General features: G+C 41.4%; 1 protein-coding gene across 2 annotated transcripts in view; it reads right to left on the reverse strand.

Annotated features, from left to right (window-relative positions):
• The window catches only part of B4GALNT1 (beta-1,4-N-acetyl-galactosaminyltransferase 1), a 225,225-nt gene that overhangs the window by 143,246 nt on the left and 64,909 nt on the right, over positions 1-17,070 (reverse strand). The window contains exon 2 of one of the 2 annotated variants that reach the window (XM_089692634.1): positions 6,065-6,173. The exons of the other annotated variant lie outside the window; for it this stretch is intronic. The gene's annotated coding sequence lies outside the window, so the exon portion shown is untranslated. The remainder of the gene's footprint in view (positions 1-6,064; positions 6,174-17,070) is intronic. 2 annotated transcript variants of the gene reach the window in all.

Below are 17,070 nucleotides of genomic sequence, written 5' to 3' on the forward strand. Positions count from 1 at the left end.
AGATTATACAGGGAACATTAATGATAATAGGAGCTAAATGTAATATGCAAAGAGAGAGAACCTTTCCACATTCATATGATATTCAGTGTTAACGTGGAATATTGCAAAAAAAAAAAAAAAAAAAAAAAAAAAAAAAAGACAGGACCAAATTTAATTAAACATGAACTGACCACAAAACCCATTAATAGGGGGTGACTGTTATAAATATTCTGCATATAAAATATACAGAACAATATGGGCAGCACAGTGGCTAAATGGTTACACGTCCGCCTGGCAGTACTAGGGTTATTGGTTTGAATCCCAACAACAGCATCACCTGCCTGGAGTTTGCATGTTCTCCCTGTGCCTGCGTGGGTTTCCTCCGGGTACTCCGGTTTCCTCCCACACTCCAAAGACATGCTGGTAGGTTAATTGGATCCTGTCTAAATTGTCCCTAGTATGTATGAATGTGAGTTAGGGACCTTCGATTGTACACCCCTTGAGGGTTAGGGACTGATGTGAATGTACATTTTGTGTAAAGCGCTGCGTAAATGGACGGCGCTATTTAAGTACCTGAAATAAATAAACACGGCATTGCACATGTGTAGTCATCCTGCAGATCATTCGGTTTTAGACAGGCTGGCAATTTCAAATGCTGTACCATGTAAAGAAACAGCAGTTTTTCAAGTATAAATGCTCAGTCCCATTCTATGCACATGCGGTCCCGGTACGTTACTGCTACTTTTAATCACTGAGTTCAGCTGATATTGCCAGAGTTCTACCACGTTATCACATCTTATTACATTTTCTGAATACAGTCACAAGCTGTTTGTTGCTGTACCGTTTCATGTATTGTCCCCCCCCCCCCTCTATTGTACAGCGCTCAGCAAACCCTTTGGCGCTATATAAACTCGATGTAATAATAATAAGGGTACTTACATGTCGTATACTGCTTTCTTAGGTGGTCATCAAAAAAAAGTGAGTTGTAACAAATAAAAAATGTGATAAAAAGCAAAAAGTTATTTTCATTAGAAGATTATCTTCTTATTAAAATGTCTTGAGTACGGAGAAAAATTCTTGTTCAGCTAATGACTGAGCAGCTCTTCCTCTTCCACTGCTTAATTCAGCACTAACAGCAAGCAGATACTGTACGTCTCCTCCCCTTACTAGAAACTGCTACTATGTTGTAACAGGCATTGGCTTGAAAACTGTGTTTGTACATGTATGCCCACGTATTTCTGTTTACCAAGACAAATTCTTTACGGTATTCAGCTGTAAGTATCAGGAAAGTAGGAAGCCCATACCAGCAGCAAGTAATTTAAAGCACATCTATCACCTGGAAATAACAGAGGTAGCCGCCTATCAAAATGGATAACAATTGTACCTCTAATGGATTGGGTTAATGACAGTTAGACACATAGGGGTTTATTTACTAAAGCTGGAGAGTCCAAAATCAGACTCCCTTCTGCATAGAAACCAATCAGCTTCCAGGTTTCATTGCCAAAGCTTCATTGAACAAGCTGAGGTTAGAAGCTGATTGGTTTCTATGCAGAAGGGAGTCTGATTTTGGACTCTCCAGCTTTAGTAAATAAACCCCATAAGGTTTGCTTCATTCCGAATCAAAATTCTGACAACATTTTTGCATTTTTGTTATTCAGATTTATCCAAATCTCTGAATCACAACAGTAACACATTTCAACAAATCCAAAATAAATTATAACAACAAATTCATTCCTACTCATTCTATGCAATAGTATAGGTCTTTTGTCAATGTTTGAAGCATCCAAAATAACTTAATGACATAACAAATGATTCAAATTGATTTGTATCCATTTCATTTTTATGTTGCATTAACATTTTTCATTATTATAAAAAAATGCTCTACATATGAAATGGAAACATACTGCAATAAATACAGTAAGGTATAAAAGTGAAATAGGATGATGATTCATGCTTATTGTGTGTGGGTTTCATATAGATGGATCCATCAGAATCTCTGAATCATAACATGACAAAAGAATCCGAAATGAATGTCACTCTATTTGTTCATTCGGATCCATTTTGTTTTTATTTTGCATTAACATTTTTTATTATAAAAAAAAAAAAAATCCGCTCATTCCATTTCTCTTTGTGGGTTGGACTAGCTGGGATGACTCTAAGTGCATAAGTAATTTCCCGAAATAACAATAATGATAATAACCATAATAGTGTTATTCCGAAATACACAAAATAAAGCCAAAACATACAACACTAATCCGAATATACAAAACAAATTCTAAAAAACAAATCATTCTAACATAACAAATATGACGTGTTTTCATCATGCACGTCTCTAATATGAAGAGAAGAGATTAGCTGCCAGATTAACTGTTAATTTTTATCAATTTAGAGAGGCTTGTCTTAAAGTGGTTGTAAACCCTGGCATATACCCATTGAAGTGACTGACCTCAGGTGATACAAAGATGAAACAAATCCTCCTACATAAGTTGTACTTGTTTATTTGAGGTCTTCTCTTCTCTAAAGCCATTCAAAGTCCAGAATTTATACAGCTTGCCTAAGCTTCCAGAAAAGAGGGAGGGAAGAGTGATTCTAAAAAGGAAAAATTTCTTTAAAAAAAAAAAAAAAAAAAACACACCACATCAAACATGTCTATACTTACCTGCGTTCTGCAATGGTTTTGACAGTGCAGCCCCGATCCTCCTCTTTCGGTACCCCTGGCCCCTCAGCCATACCCCCTTAGCAAGCCCCACCCACACTTTCTCCTCATTGGCTGACTGTCAAGCCAATCAGGAGAGAGAGAACCGGAAGAGCCACTGCTCCATTACACATCGCTGGATTGAGATGGGCCTCAAGTATTAGAGGTTGTGGGGGAGTGGGACTGGTTGCATAAGGTTTTAAAGTAAAAAAAGCTTGAGACTTCGAAACACTTTAAATTACACTATGCAGAGCTCAGTGAGAGGAGCTCTGAGAGCTGATTGGAGGGAAGGGACGCACCCCTTCTTCACACAGGAACAGAGCTGAGACTGTCAATCACAGGCTGTGTGCTTGAACTCCCTTCCCTGTCACCTTTTTACCTGCTGGTGTCAGAAGTCACTCATACAGAAATCAGAGGAATGAGGCAGCAGACAGAAGTGACAGTGCTCTGAATTGACCCAAGCACACACTATAGAAGGATATGTTTTGTTCATATTTCATGTCTGAAGTTTATGACCACTTTAAAGTAGTTCTAAAGGAAGGGTTTTTTCCCTTAATGCAGGGGTGGGCAACTGTGGCCCTCCAACTGTTGTTGAACTACAAGTCCCATCATGTCTCTGCCTTTGGGAGTCATGCTTGTAACTGTCAGTTTTGCAATGCCTCATGGGACTTAGTTCTACAACAGATGGAGGGCCACAGTTGCCCACCCCTGCCTTAATGCATCCAAGCAAGTGGCTTGATATGGGGGGCAGACACAGAGGAGGAGGAGCTGCTGGACCTGCTAAATTTTGATCCATGTAGGGTCAGCTTAGGACAGGAAGTGGGTTCTGTCCAGATCACCAGGTGAAAACAAGAAACAGCCTAATAAAAGAAAAAAACTTCTGGAGCCGCCACATTTAAGGACTGGTAAGCTGCAATAGATTACATTCTTGTTTTAGGGTTTAGGTATACACTGCTCAAAAAAATTAAAGGAATACTTTGAAAACACATCAGATGTCAATGGGGAAAAATATCATGCAAGATATACATACTGATATGGACTGGGTAATGTGTTAGGAATGTAAGGATGCCCCATTGTTTGATGAAAATGAAAATTATCAACTTACAGAGGACTGAATTCAAAGATTTCCCAAAAATCAAAGTGAAAAAGTTATGCAGCAGGCTAGTCCATTTTGCTTAAAGGTCATTGCAGCAACTCAAAATGGTACTCAGTAGTTTGTATGGCCCTCATGTGCTTGTATGCTTGCCTAACATTGGGGCATGCTCCTAATGAGACGACGGATGGTGTCCTGGGGTATTTCCTCCCGGATCTGGACCAGGGCATCACTGAGGTCCTGGACAGTATGAGGTGCAACCTGGTGGCGTCAGATGGACCGAAACATGATATCCTAGAGGTGCGCTATTAGATTGAGGTCAGTCGAGCGAGGGGGCCATTCTAAGGTATCAATTCCTTCATCCTCCAGGAACTGCCTGCATATACTCGCCACATGGGGCTGGGCATTGTCGTGCACCCGGAGGAACTCAGGACCCACTGCACCAGTGTAGGGTCTGACAATGGGTCCAAGGATTTCATTCCGATACCTAATGGTGCCATCATCTAGCCTGTAGAGGTCTGCGTGTTCCTCCTTGTACATGCCTCCCCAGACCATCACTGACCCACCACCAAAACGGTCATGTTGAACGATGTTACAGCCAGCATAATGTTTTCTGCGGCTTCTCCAGACCCTTTCATGTCTGTCACATGTGCTCAAGGTGAACCTGCTCTCATCTGTGAAAAGCACAGGGCGCCAATTCTGGTGTTCAATGGCTAATGCCAATCGAGCTCTATGGTGCCGGGCAATGAGCACAGGGCCCACTAGAGGACGCCGGGCCCTCAGGCCACCCTCATGAAGTCCGTTTCTGATTGTTTGGTAAGAGACATTCATACCAGTGGCCTGCTGGAGGTCATTTTGTAGGGCTCTGGCAGGGCTCATCCTGTTCCTCCTTGCATAAAGCAGCAGATACCAGTCCTGCTGATGGGTTAAGGACCTTCTACGGCCCTGTCCAGCTCTCCTAGAATAACTGCCTGTCTCCTGGAATCTCCTCCATGCTCTTGACACTGTGCTGGGAGACACACAGCAAACCTTCTGGCAATGGCACATATTGATGTGCCATCCTGGAGGAGTTGGACTGCCTGTGCAACCTCTGTAGGGTTTAGGTATCGCCTCATGCTACTATTAGTGACACTGACCAGATTCAAATGAAAAACGAGTGAAAACAGTCAGAAAAGATAAGTAGAAAAAAAATGTCAGTGGCCTCCACCTGTAAAACCATTCCTGTTTTGGGGGTTGTCTCATTGTTGCCCATCTAGTGCACCTGTTAATTTCTTTAACACCAAAAGCAGATGAAACTGATTAGCAACCCCATCTGCTATGTAGCCTCCCTGGCGGTATTCCCGAGTGTAGCTCGGGGTAAAGTTTCAGTACCACAAGCGGTAACCCCGAGCTACACTCGAGCTTACCATGCGGCGCTGCTCCGCGATCCCTCGATCACTTACCTTGTCCTGCACTCCCGCGATGTCCCTCCTGCAGTGTCCCCAGCAATGTAATCCAGCGGATGCCGGCATCTGGCACCTGGGTTTCGTCCCCTGCGAGCATCAGGACGTACGGGGGACGGAACGGCGGGAAATTTGAAAATGACAAAAAAGCGACATTCACTACAATCACATAGTAAAACATTACTGTATCAAACCATTTCACATACATTTTGTCCCTAATGCTTTGTCCTGTGCTCTGCCTGCATTTTTACTGTTCTTTCTGCCTTGAAACTGAGAAACGTCCATGGCGTCCAAAAAGCGTCCCTTTAGGTCAAAACCGGTTTTAGACCAGCTAGAGAATAGCAATAGTAAATCAGAACCACTTGCAGAATTGAGTGATGATTCTTGGGGAAATTCGTCAGACATTGAAAACGATTTTGCGACTAAGCTCAGTGATGTGCAAACTTTTCAAATTTCAGTGTTTTTGGTTTGATTATATTATTGAATTAAATTTATTATTGTATTATTTTTTATGATTATTAAATTATAATTTATGATTTCGTGTTTCAGGTTTTATCCTACCCGGGATATTTACTAGACTCTTGTTCGGACAGATTTCAGTGAGATATTCCTAAAAATGACAGGCCTACAATAAAAAAAATACATATTTCCATGCAAAAAAATGTACCGCTTTGAGCACAGAAATATGGACATAATCAGACCACTAGGGAGGTTAACTGAACAGAACAATATCCCAGGAGTTTTATTGACTTGATGCTATACTCTGATTAAAAAGTTTTCCTTTAATTTTTTTGAGCAGTGTACTTTAAATGTTCATTAATGCTTAGGATACTAGTAAAAAGGACTTTTACTTACCTTACAACTTGCTCCCTCTGGCAGCTGGCGCTCAATTCTCCTCCCTGTGACCTCCGGAGCACCCTAGAGAAAAGGTTGCAGCAGCTGGTCTAATAAGCATGAAGGAAACCTGTAGGGGTGAGGAATTAGGAAAGTATAAGTTTTGTTTCCAGGTGCCCTAGGCATTAATGAGTATTGATTTGCTTGGGTTCAAGCTTGGGCTTGGTCTGATCCTTGGCGGTAGCAATTTTATGCTGGGCCAATGAGCTTCAGGCGGGAGATTCCCCACCACACATCTGATGTACATAGGATGGGGATGCTTGTGACATAACTGGACTTAATATGGGCATATTAAGTCAATGTCATTGATCTAACATGGGGTCAGTGATGTCACAAGCATCCCAGATCCTCCAGAAATGTGCAGCTGCAGGAGAGGGAATGTTGCTTGTACAGCTCATTAGCCCAGCAATGGCAGCTATCTTCCAGGTGACAACCGAACTCAAGCACATCCCTATATATGAACATTTAACATTTGCACTCTGGGGAGGGCCCCACTGCAAAGGATTTTTTTGTGTTTACAGCTTTGGTTTTGGTTGCTTCAGTTTAAACTGGTTGTAAACCCCAGACATGAAAAAATGAATGAAGCACATTCTTCTATAGTGTGTAGCAGCCTCAATTCAAAGCATGGAGCGTGGTTCCTCTCTGATCTCTTCTCTCTGCATGAGTCACTGATAAGGCTCTAAGCCTACACAGCAACATTGGTGGCTGCAGTCATTTTCTTTAAGGCTAGGTTCACATCTATGGAGGTTGAGCAGTTTCTGCATTGGGTTTTTGATACGTTTTGTGGGGTTTTTTCATTTACAATTTTTCTTGTTGCCAGGCGGTTTCTAAAGCGAGCAAAATCCTCTCTTGTATTAAAAGAGGTATAGACTCCAGAGAGAGAAATATCATATTACTCATGTACAAATTAGTAATACCTCATCTAGAATATGCAGATCAGTTTTGGGCACCAATTCACAAAGAACATTGGGGAACTGGAGAAAGTACAGAGAAGGGCAACCAAACTGATAAGAGGCATGGAGGAGATCAGCTATGAGGAAAGATTAGAGGAACTGAATTTATTCTCTCGAGAAGAGGAGATTAAGGGGTGATATGATCAACATGTATAAATACATCAGTGGTCCATATAGTGAACTTGGTGTAGAGTTGTTCACCCTGAGGTCATCACAGAGGACAAGGGGGCACTCTTTACGTCTGGAGGAAAAGAAATTTAATCTCCAAACATGGAAAGGTTTCTTCACAGTGAGAGCTGTGAAAATGTGGAATAGACTCACTCAAGAGATGGTTCTGACCAGCTCAGTGGATTGCTTTAAAAAAGGCCTGGATTATTTCTTGGATACACAGAATATAACTGGATACTAACATTTATAGGTAAAGTTGATCCAGGAAATATCCGATTGCCTCTCGGGGGATCAGGAAGGATTTTTTTTCCCCTGTAGGAGCAAATTGAACCATGCTTTGTTGGGGTTTTTTTGCCTTCCTCTGGATCAAGTGTGGGTATAGGATAACTTTTTTTTAATGGTTGAACTGGATGGACTTTTGTCTTTTTTTCAGCCAGATTAACTAACTATGTAACTAAGCAGATTTAAATGCAAAAAACACATAAAAAAAAAATGTGGCAAAAACGCAGCAATAATGCAGGACATGCTTTTCTGCAGCATTTCCATTGAAGTTTATAGAACCAAAAACGCAACTTTTTGCATTCAAAAAGTCCCTGACCCTTTGCAAACATTGCACTGGGTGAAAATGCACAGATTTGACCATGTCCCATAGGAAATCATGTTAAATGGACTGTGCTGCATTTGTGCAAAACGCACAATGCTGCAGAAAACACTTAGGTGTGAACATAGGGTAAAGCTTTTTTTCTCTGTTTTTACCTGGTGATCTGGCCAGTAACACCCCTCCTATAACAGAGCGCTCCCACTCTGGATGAAGGAGCACAAGGGCACCTTAGGACAACAGTATGGGTGGAAGAGAGTATTAGATGTACTAGCATATGTAAATACGCTTAGAAATGTAAGCCAAATTCCAGATAATAGGAAAACATTGATTGCTGTAACTGCCCATAAACTTTTAGGATAAACGTTTTACATAAATGAACAAAATCTGATCATTGGAAGCACATCTGCTAGTGATAAAATGGTTTGTCCCATTCCTATAAAGTGATACATCTGTAGGAAAGCTTGTTTTTTTGAAAAACAACAGACTTACTGGCTGGATCACCGGATGAAAACCGATGAAAGAAAACTTAAAAAAAGAAAACTAATACATCCACCACATCTAACAACTGGTAAACTGCAATATAACAAATGTTTGCTTTTGGTTTTAATAGTGCTTTGTCATATAGGAGCCTCCTTGCTACTTTAACTGCTTCCCAACCACCCTATAGCAGTAATACTGCTACAGGATGGCATGGGTGCGCAAAATCATATATATACAGTAAAATGTATATAAAATAGGTAGCAAGCGAGCGCACAATTTAGATCAAGCAGCTAGCATCAAAGGATGAACCCCTATATCCTCAAATATGACGAAAATAAATAATGCAGCGCTTAAAATTATAAATTGTAAAAGTGACAATATGCAAAGGTGAAGTGCAAAATGGTTTAGCGCTGAAGTGACTACAGCAGATAAGGTGTATCGTCAGATGCTGACGAGGTAAATAGTGGCTGGAATATTTAATAGTGACAATAGTGAATAGTCCCCAAAAAAATTATTATAGTGACACACTTGCAAAAGTCCAAAGTATTCCGTGAAATATCCGTGCACGTGACTCCGTGATAAGGGATTGTCGTATGAATGCACTCACCAGAAGCGCAATAAAATTGCTCATAGATCATATCCAAGAACTCCACTATGAACATCTGGGCACAGGAAAGGAACGCCACTGGCTTAATGACAGCACACAGGAAGATTACAGAGGAGGAGAACAGAGAGGTAAACACCGCTTGGTTTTCAGGCAGAATGCTCCTGTAATATTTTACATTAAGTGTTTCCCTGCGCTGTTCCTGGGGCTTCACCAAGGACTTCGGCGTACAGCATTCCATCTATAGGACTGGTAACTCTTTAGACCTTCCATAATGCCGAGCTGCCTCTTGTTGATGGAGTAGCACAGCAGTTCCAGCTTTGGATTTGCAGCCTAAAGAGAATAAATTTGGTACCTAGAGGCGTATTGCACACGGACAGCCTTGCCAGCAATATATAATTACAAGTACACCGGTCAGATCTTCATTCCAGAACACGGTGTATAGCTTGTATACAGTATGTGAGCCATTTCCCTTAAAGTGGAATACATCCCTTTTGACAACATTTATCCAGGGTGGAGCTATCCCTGTATGCCGAGAGGGTCCAGTGATTGATGCCTGGGGTCTTTTTCTGTGTGCTGTCATTAAGCCAGTGGAGTTCCTTTCATGTGCCCAGATGTTCACCACGGAGATCTTGGATATGGTTCTATGCGCATTATTGCGCTTCTGGTGAGTGCATTCATACAGCAATCCCTTATCATGGAGTCACATGCACTGATATTTCACGGAATACTTTGGACTTTTGCTCATCAATATTTATAAGTGTATCACTATAATAATTTTTTTGGGACTATTCACTATTGTCACTATTAAATATTCCAGCCACAATTTATCTCGTCAACAGCTGAAGATACACCTTATATTCTGTGGACACTTCAGCGCTAAACCATTTTACGCTTCACCTTTCCATATTGTCACTTTTACAATTATAATTTTAAGTGCTGCATTATTTATTTATTTTAGTCATACACATACATATACACACATACATATATATTCACAGTATATACCTACATATATATTCACAGTATATACCTACATATATATTCACAGTATATACACACACACACACACGTGATTTTGCATTTCCGGGTAGGGGGCGCACCCGAGGCATGTGAGCGCCCTACCCGCGTCGCAATTTGCGACTGTCAATCCCCAGGTTCCGGCCAGTGATTACTTGCCGGAGGCCGGTGATTGCCAAACATCGCTGACGGGGAGGCGAACTGTTTGCAAACAAAACAGTTCTCCTCCCTGTCAGCTCAGGCACACTGCTTTGGATGACTGTGCACAACACAGCCATGCAAAGCAGTGTGATTACAGTGTAAAGCACACACACACAAACAAGTAAAACAGCACACAGTTAACCCTTTGTTTGCCCCTCATGTTAACCCCTTCCTTCCCAGTGCCATTGCTTTTTTTTAGCACTGATCACTGTATTGGTGTCATTATGGATGTCTGTTCCCCCCCAGTGTCAAAAAGCCATCTGCAGTCTCGCTAGAAGTTGCTGATTGTCGCCATTACTAGTAAAAAAAAAATAATTCCAGTATATATACACACCGCCATTTGTAAATGCTATAACTTTCACATAAATCAATTAATTTACACGTATTGGGATTTTTTTTTTTTAGCAAAGACATGTAGCAGAATACATTTTGGCCTAAATTTATGATGAAATTTGATTTTTTACATTTTTTTACTGGACATGTTTAATAGCCAAGTGTCAAAAATATTGTTTCTCAAATATGTCGGCCTGTTTTTGTTTATAGTGCAAAAATAAAAAACCGCACAGGCGATCAAATACCACTGAAAGAAAGCTCTATTTGTGGGAACAAAAGGACATAAATTTCAATTGGGTGCAGCATTGCATGACCGCGCAATTATCAGTTAAAGTAACGCAGCACCACTGCGCAAAAAAATGGCCTGGTCAGGAAGGGGGTAAATCCTCAGGAGGGCAAGTGGTCAAGGAAGAGATGACAAACAATTTTTAAAGATATATCTGTACAATAGTGATGTCCTTAATCATATTGGTTTACTGTCTGCTGCTTTCATGTAAATGTTTGAAATATATGATTATTAACACTATTCTTTCACTGACAGATGTCTGGGCAGCACTCTCAATCACAAGGCAGGCCAGGTCTTCGGAAATACCGATCCAACCACCTGATGCCATACTGTAGATTGATGGGATCCTATCTGCTCCGCAAAATGTGCATTCTAGCAAAGGAGAACCACAGTCTTCCAGCGATCGTTAGTGCGATGGCAGTGATAGTGGGGATGATGATATCCTGGCCAGCATTAATTACGGTTATGAGGGATATCCACTTACAGGCAACATCAACAGGAGCTTTATGTTTAACCAGTCAAACTAGTAAAAAGAATGTGTAAGGCATTTCTTTGCACACGGATATAATTAAAGTGTAGATATAGGGTTTAAAATCTTTAGTTGTCAGAACAAAGCATGTTTATAATTGCTGTGTAACAGCACAAATCACGCTAAATAGGGTTGCGCCAATACCGATACCTTTGTGATGCGACTGAGCCCATACAAAATGAATTGGGCTCAAATCACACTGCAAAGAATCCCATGCAATTTGAACAGGAGTGCTGTGCGAATACTGTCCAAATCGCATGGGGTTTCCCCTACTGCTTCTGTGTGATCCCAATATAGAGAGCCAAGGAAGCGCCATCTAAGAATGCAGCAATGGGAAAACAAAACAGTTTTGTAATGTTATAACAACATGTTAAACGTACATAATACATCTTGCATATCAAAGCCAACACCTGCTTGTGGTGCTCACAGGGCTAGAGGCGTTGTATAGGCAGTTTACCCCCAAGCTGGTATCTCTTCCAGCCCTGTAAACACCATAAGCTGTTGTGGTTTTGGATTTGATATGCAAGATATTATGTACTTTTGACAGGCGAGTTGTTATAACAATATATGGTTTGCTTGCCCATTGCTGCACTTCTTAGATGGCACTTCTACATATTTCTTTCTATATTGAGATCACACAGGAGCAGTGAAGGAAAAAAGCATGAGATTTGGATAAGAATCGCAGCACACTCTTGTTCCAATTGCATGAGATTCTTTGCAGTGCGATTTGAGACCATTCATTTTGTATGGGTTCAAATCAAACCGCAAAAAAGGTATCAGTACACATTATCAGGAAAGTACGTCACTGTAAGTATCGCCAGTACAAAAATGCTATCGGTGTAACCCTAAAAGTAAATATAAAAAATAACATGCTGCTATTATAAAAAGGAAATATGATAGTAATGAGGATATCGGTTTTCTATGGCGTTCCTCAGAATGCGTCCAATTCTGTTTCCAGTTGAGTCAGCACACTGTAGAAAGTATACATATTGTAAGGACAGGTTCAACTGGAATAGACAGCAGTAACCATTCACAAGATAGGCATAACCAAAGACAGTCCAAGCTGGTTTTCTCTGCAATTTTATCCATTAAGGGCGTAAAGACGCACAAATCAATGCAGGAGAGCTTTGCACAGCAAGTCCACAGTATAGACAAACAAAACATCTTGCCATCAGCTGGTATAGACAGCAGTAATCATGAATGAGAACGTGCTAACCAGAAAGCATGTTTGTCCTGCACTTTTAGGCCCCATGTACATGGGACAATCTGAAAGATGGAAACTGACTGCTGGAAAACGTAGGTCAAAAAACGTCTGTTTAGCCACGTTTGCATAACACGTTTATGCACGGTTATGTTTAGAAGTGTTTTTTAAAGATAAGCACAGGAGAACCTCACAAATGCCCAGAATGCACTGCAAAGTGGTAAATTATTAACGATTTCAGACTGTTTCAGAGAAATACGGAGAGTAGAAGTAGAGACAGCAGTATGGGTTGAGATTAGCTTTGGTGTGAGTTGCTCATTAACATTTCTTTTGGAGGAGCCCTTGCAAGCTGTTGACGTCAAGCCGTCGGATCACGGGGATCCGATGGCCACTTCATTATACCAGCTGGTCAGTTTTCTATGCAATTATCATTGTGATATTTCTACTCATTACTGCAGTACTGTACGTTCTTTTGACCTATTTCTTTTAACATTACCAACAATAAAGTAACATGGAATACTATACTATGGGATTATCCCTAATTTTTGCTCTGCATTGAGCATCTTAAATCCCCCAGCACTATCTCCAGTGAATGTCCCAGCGTCCTGAAGAGGCCGAGCTATTCATATTGGCCATCATATCCTCCCTCCTAGATTGTAAGCTCGAAAGAGCAGGGCCCTCGAACCCCTCATGTATTGTTTTGTTACTGTATTGTCTCATGTACTGTCCCGCACTATAATATACAGCGCTGAGCAAACCTTTTGGCGCTATATAAAATACTGTATAATAATAATAATATCCTAGCACCTAAGGGAGACCATCTGTCCCCAGGCCACATCCCGGACTACCCCTAAGGGACCCGTGAATGACCAGGATTATATGATACAACGTGTTTTTTATTAGCGCATCTGGTGAGTGATCATTTTATACATTTATTGGCACACCCACATAAGGAGAAATAAGCACACTGGGATTTTAATGGAATCACTTGGAGATTACATCTGATTTTAAGAATTTATGGACTTTTTATGATCCTCACGCATGTTGTGATTATGCGTTTTATATGGACACTTGCACCTTTATTTACCTATTTTTAGACTACAATTACTATTTTAGTATATGTTGTGAGCAAAACGCATTTATTACTTACATGCATTTATGTCATTGAGATTGGTCATTTCTACATATTTTCTTAGCACTGCACCAACATTTATTTTATAGAACATTTCTTTTGTTTCCAAGGGTGGGAAAGGTGTCTGGTAGAGTGAGTCATTAAGGCCACCTGGCAGGGGGTCCTCATGAGGAATTTGAAGTGTGAATGGTCATTAACATATCTTTTGTTTCTAAGGGTGGGAGAGGTCTGAATTGGTCATTACAATGTGTGACAAGCTTGGTAGGAACATCCTGTATTCAGTGTTTTGTCCATTTGAGTACCTTGAAAACGCTTTGCATGCATTTTGCATGATGAAAAAAAGGCTCTGGACAGCATCAGGAACTGGAAGAGTTAAAACATTATTTCAAATGCAAACGCTTAAATGCGATTTGCCGCGTTTACAAGCGGTTTGCGTTTGAAACGCAGATAAAATCAACTGCTGAACGCAAGTTTTCTGAGTTAAAAAAAACGACTAAACTAAAATGCCTGTAAACAAAGCGGTGTACATGGACACATAGGAAAAAATTAGGGTGAGTTCAGGGGCTACTGAAAAAAAAAAAAAAAAAAACGCTGAACAGCTCCTAAACGTGATTATCAGCTGCAATGTACATGAGCCCTTATTCATACAGGCCTGATACACGGTTGCAGGTGGTTGCGGGTACAGGAATCGCAGCAATTACCGCAGCTGCAACCACCTGCAGTCAAAACGTGCTGCTGTTTACAAACATGTGGGGCTGTCATTCATTCTTAGGGCCCTGTTACACTGGAATGCAGTTCCTCGTGCGAAAAGGCCATTATTGGTACCCCTATGCATCAAAAACACAGTGGCGTTCAGCATTTCTGTACAGCGTTTTTCCAGCTCCTAGTGAGCATGTAGCCTAAAAAGGTGGTTGCATTTGATTGGATACAAACATTGTTTAGTTTGTCTGGCTGAAAAAAGACAAAAGTCCATCCAGTTTAACCATTTAAAAAAAAAAAAAAAAAAGTTATAATCCTATACACACAGTCGATCCAGAGGAAGGCAAAAAAACCCCAGCAAAGCATGATCCAATTTGTTCCTGCAGGGGAAAAAAATCCTTCCTGATCCCCTGCAGGGAAAAAAAAAAAATCCTTCCTGATCCCCTGACAGGCAATCAGATGTTCCCTGGATCCTTTACCTATAAATGTTATTATTCAGTTATATTCTGTGTATCCAATAAACAATCCTGGCCTTTTTTTAAAGTAATCCACTGAGCTGGCCAGAACCAACTCTTGAGGGAGTCTATTCCACATTCTCACAGCTCTCACTGTGAAGAAACCTTTCCGTGTTTGGAGATTACATTTCTTTTCCTCCAGACATAAAGAGTGCCCCCTTGTCCTCTGTGATGATCTCAGGGTGAATAGCTCTACACCGAGTTCACTATATGATCCACTGATGTATTTATACAGGTTTAATTATATATATCTGTTATAAGCAGACCAGGTGAAGTTTGGGCTTCCTGTGTAGTTTGCCATAAACTGTCAGTCCTTGTTTATTTCAGGACAAGGGCCAACCTAAGCTTGTTCATTTTAATGTGCCTCCCAGCCTTTTTTCCTATGCTTTAGATTAATATCTTCAGTAAAGTAAACATACCCTGGCTGCAAAATAGAAGTAATACAGAGCTCTTAAAGTAGAACTTCACTCTTTCAACCAACATTGACTATTTTTAAAGTGGTTGTAAAGGCTCAAGATTTTTTACCTTATCGCATTATATGCGTGAAGGGAAAAAAACCATTGGAATCCATCTGCTCTTAGCTCAGGCATGCAGACAAGAAGATGTGCTTAGCTGAGAAAAGCTCTCTTCCCCTTCTGAATACTCCTGGGATGTATGACACCATTTGCTTAGGCCTGGAAATGAAGAAGGGAAAAAAACCTTCTGTGTGCAGCAGCCCCCCCCCCCCCCAATACTCACCTAAGCCCCCTCTCGATTCAGCGGTGTGTACTGGAGTCTCGGCTATCCTGGGCTTCCCTCTCCTCATTGGCTGAGATAGCTGCTGTCAGTCACAGCCAGTGGGCCAATGAGAAGAGAGAGGGGCAGGGTCGAGCCACGACTATGTGTGAACGAACACACAGAGCAGCGAGTGCCCCCATAGCAAGCTGCTTGCTATGGGGGCACCCGACAGGAGGGAGGGGCCAGGAGATGTCTAAGTATAGACATGTTTGTTATTTAGAAAAAAAAATTTAAGCCTTTAGTATCGCTTTAATTCTTACGCTGCGAGAGTTAGTAAATATATAGGAAAATATATAATTACTTGTTTTAAAGTGATTCTAAAAGGTTTATTTTTTTTTAAGAAAAAATAACAAACACATCTATACTTACTTGCTGTGTGAAGTGGTTTTGCACAGAGCAGCCAGGATCCTCCTCTTCTCGGGTTCCCCCGCAGACTCTCCTGACCCCTTCCTCCTGTTGGGTGCCAAGCCAAGGGTCAATAACGAGTGATAGCAAAATAAAGATAACAGCAGAGATGAGAAGGAGCACGATACTGGCTGGAGAGCACAATAATCTGGCAAACAGGAAGTGCAGAGACATGGCTTATATCAGGAAGTTCATGGTAGGAGCAAAGGGTTCAAGGTTCATGATGAACAAGGTCAAGGTAGGATCATCCAAAAAAAAAATTGTCATTCCAGGTGGCTAGCAAGAAGAAACATTGCCACTCACCGCAGAAGGCCCAGGTTCGGACCTAGGCTCTGACACAATGGCTCCTACTTCTGTCTCAGCCAATAAGAGGGAGTCCCGGGATAGCCAAGACTCCAGTGCACATCACTGGATCGAGAGGGGGCTTAGGCGAGTATTAAGGGGGGCCGGGGGGGGGGGGGAATGCTGCACACAGAAGGTTTTTTCCTTTCATGCATAGAATGCACGAAGGGAAAAAACCTTCAGCCTTTAGAACCACTTTTTTTTTTACATTTCTTCAGTTACTTCTTCGTTTCCAGGCCTAAGCAAATGAGGTCATACATCCCAGGAGTCTTCCCAGGGGAAGAGGGTTTTCTTAGCTAAGCATACCCTTGTGTCTGCATGCCTGAGCTAAGAGCAGATGGATTCCATAGAGTGAATGCTACATGACTCGTCTGCCCTTACTCAATGGTTTATCAGCAAAATAAAGCATGGAGATGTGGATGGATGGGGGAGTTTACTTTGAATATTCAATAAATGTAACCTCCTAGAGATCAGCGACCTACCAGTACATAGTTGGACTTCAAGCAGTTATACCGGGGTGATGCCTGCAGCTGCAGGCATCACCCCGGTACTGTTTTTTTAGAGATGGCAGTTGGCTCTCTTGTAAAAGCAATCGCAGTGGCAAACTAGCCACTTGATTGCTTTTACAAGCAGCAAGAGGGGACATCCTCTCCCTCCTGCTCCCTTCTGCTACTCTCTCGGGATCTCCCGTCCAGCCAGGAGACCCATGCACCCAGACGGC

The sequence above is a fragment of the Staurois parvus genome, unplaced genomic scaffold (assembly GCF_062004578.1).
Source record: "Staurois parvus isolate SC_StPar_1 unplaced genomic scaffold, SC_StPar_1.0 ptg000023l, whole genome shotgun sequence".
In the NCBI taxonomy this organism is placed as follows: Eukaryota; Metazoa; Chordata; class Amphibia; order Anura; family Ranidae; genus Staurois; species Staurois parvus.